Genomic DNA, 2,990 nt, shown 5'->3' on the forward strand with positions numbered 1-2,990 from the left:
TTGAGACAAGCATATGCTACTGGCAGGATCAACCAGGTAGGATCGCTCTCGGAGCCTGAGGGCTCCTGTGCGGCGGCGGCGGCCTTCTCTTCGCATACCTCCTGCCGCGGCTCGGCTCCTCTCCACTTCGCTCCGCCCCTACCCGCGCGCGGAAGGCTCCGGCAGCCACCTCCGCCGCAGCCGACCCCCTGACCTTGCTTCTCTCTCGCTGGGGTTCGAGAAATTGCGCGTTTGTCGGAAACGCCGCCGCAGCCGTGATCCGTGGGAGCACGCCCGGGAGTGACGGGGCGTCTCGGTCTCACCGCCAACGAGTCGCGCCCGGGGGCAGCCTGCCCCCCGGACGGTCGGGGCGGACCCGCGAGAGCGGAGGAGCCGTCCACCCACTCCATGGAGTACCAGGACTAGTTCGGCCCTGCGTTCACCCCCCGAGGAGTACCAGGGCCCAGAGCGGAATACATGGATGTTATCGCCCTGTTACCGAATTATATCGATACCGATGTGCTTTTCACCTCATTGCTGAGTGGATTTATAAACAGGAACACCGAAACAGCTCCTTTCAGCTTCACGGCAGAAACGCCCCTGGTAATCCATGGAGTACCAGGGGAAAGCCTGTAAAATAAGCCCATACACACTTCTAACATGGCCTTTATCACCCTGTTACTGCATTACGATGACACCCATTTGCTTTAGATCTCAGTGTCTGCCAACGTACGGAAAAAGCGGGGGGGCATTAAGGGGGGGAGAGAGAGAGACATGGAGATTTTCTCAGCCTCTCATTCTTTTTTTTTTTTTTTTTTTAATTGAACATAAATAGTACACACAAATGTACAAATAAACATGGCAAGGTAGAACTGAATGTCAATGAAACAACCAGGCATGAGGAAGCAAAGGACATCAGGACATTCGTTCTGTATGTAATCAGAAGTTAGTAGTGTTAACGGTTTGTGAGAAATTTACATTGCTAGACAAAAAAAGAAATTAAAAGGAAATAATTAAATAAATAGATAGACAAATGAAATTAAAACCAAAAAAAAAAAATGCAAGGGGAATACAACATGTAATTAAGTTGGCGATTCACAAGGAATCTCAAACATCGAACTGTATATTTTTTGTTGTTTATATATAAACATATATAAACAAACATATATTGTTTGTTGTTGTTTATTTTTGGGATATATTGAGGAATATTTGTTGGAAAGGAATCACAATCTCTTTTTGACAATGTCGAAGTGTATAGGTGGCTATAGAATTTAAAGTTTTCATTGGAAATTATAGCCTCATCTGTAATTTCCTTGTTAAGACGGGCTTCCGCTTTGCTCCGCTCCTCCTCTCCTCCGCTCTTCCGCTCCGGGCCCTGGAACTCCCGATCCGCGGGACTTTGGTGAATTCCGGGCCAGTTTTTTGCTCTTCTGCTCTCCTCCCCTCCTCCGCTTCTTCGCTCCCCCGCTTTGGACCCTGGAACTCTTGAACAGGGCCGGGCTTCTGCCCTCCGCCTCTCCTCTGCTCATCCGCTCCAGGCCCTGGCACTCCCTGTGATCCAGTCATTCGCATGTGCGTGCCCGGAGGTCCGGGAGCTCCACTCAAATGTCCGGGGGGGATAAGGGTAAGGGGTCCATCCCCCCCCCCCCCCCCCCCCCGCCGCCTCTGAGAAGAGAAAGATCTTCTCCGCTCCTCTGCTCCTCCGCTCCTCCGCTGCAGAACCAGGTACTACCGATCCGCCGGACTCAGGCGAATTGCGGACAGGGCTTTTGCCGTCCTCCGCTCCACCGCTCCTCCGCTCCTCCGCTCCTCCGCTCCTCCGCTCCTCCGCTCCTCCGCTCCTCCGCTCCTCCGTTTCGGGCCCTGGAACTCCCGAACCGCTGGACACAAGCGAAAAACGGTCCGGGCTTCTGCTCTCCTCCGCTCCTCACCTCTTCCGCTCAAGGCCCTGGTACTCCCTGTCCGCGGGAACCCCCCCCAACCCACCAAAACAAACTCTCAAACACAAATAAACACACGCACACACACACACACACACACCCACACACACACACACACACACACACACACACATACACACACACAAACACACAAACACACACAGACACACCTGAACTCATCATAGCTGTGCTAATAGCATTGGCCGAAACGTATCCACAACCAAACCAGCATTAGCTCATCCACTCATTCACATATGTGTGTGCCCAGAGGTCCGGGAGCTCCAGTCATAAGTCCGGGTGATCTATGTCCGGAGAAGGCTCACATTAGCCGGTCTAAGGGGTCCTGCTGCCCCCCAGCTTCCCGGCCTTTGAGAAGAGACACATAACTCCGCTCTTCCGCTTCTCCGCTATGGGCCCTGGTACTCCCGATCCTCCGAACTCAGGTGAATTGCGTGACGTGCTTCTGCTCTCCTATAAGCCCCTACACACTTCGAACACGGCTGTTATCACCCTGTTACTGCATTTCAATGACACCCATTTGCTTTCGATCTCAGTGTCTGCCACCGTACGGAAAAAGCGGGTGGGGTGGGGGGGCATAAGCGCATTCGTTCTGTAAGTAATCAGAAGTTAATAGTGTTAACGGTTTGCGAGAAATTTTTAATGCTAGACAAAAAAAGAAAATTAAAAGGATACAATTAAATAAATAGATAGAAAAATAAAATTAAAAACGAAAAAAAAAAATGTGAGGGGAATATAACATGTAATTAAGTTGGCGGTTCACAAGGAATCTCAGACATCAAACTGTTTTTAATTGAACATAAATAGTACACCCAAATATACAAATGTACAAATAAACATAGCAAGGTAGAACTGAATGTCAATGAAACAACCAGGGATGAGGAAGCAACGGACATCAGGACATTTGTTCTGTATGTAATGAGAAGTTAATAGTGTTACAGGTTTGTGAGAAATTTACAGTGCGAGACACAAAAAGAAATTAAAAGGAAGTAATTAAATCAATAGATAGACAAATAAGAAATTGAAACGAAAAAAAAAATAAAATTGCAAGGG

The sequence above is a fragment of the Fistularia commersonii genome, unplaced genomic scaffold (assembly GCF_037954325.1).
Source record: "Fistularia commersonii isolate RoL2024-O1a breed Wild unplaced genomic scaffold, RoL_Fcom_v1.0 HiC_scaffold_37, whole genome shotgun sequence".
Classification (NCBI taxonomy): domain Eukaryota; kingdom Metazoa; phylum Chordata; class Actinopteri; order Syngnathiformes; family Fistulariidae; genus Fistularia; species Fistularia commersonii.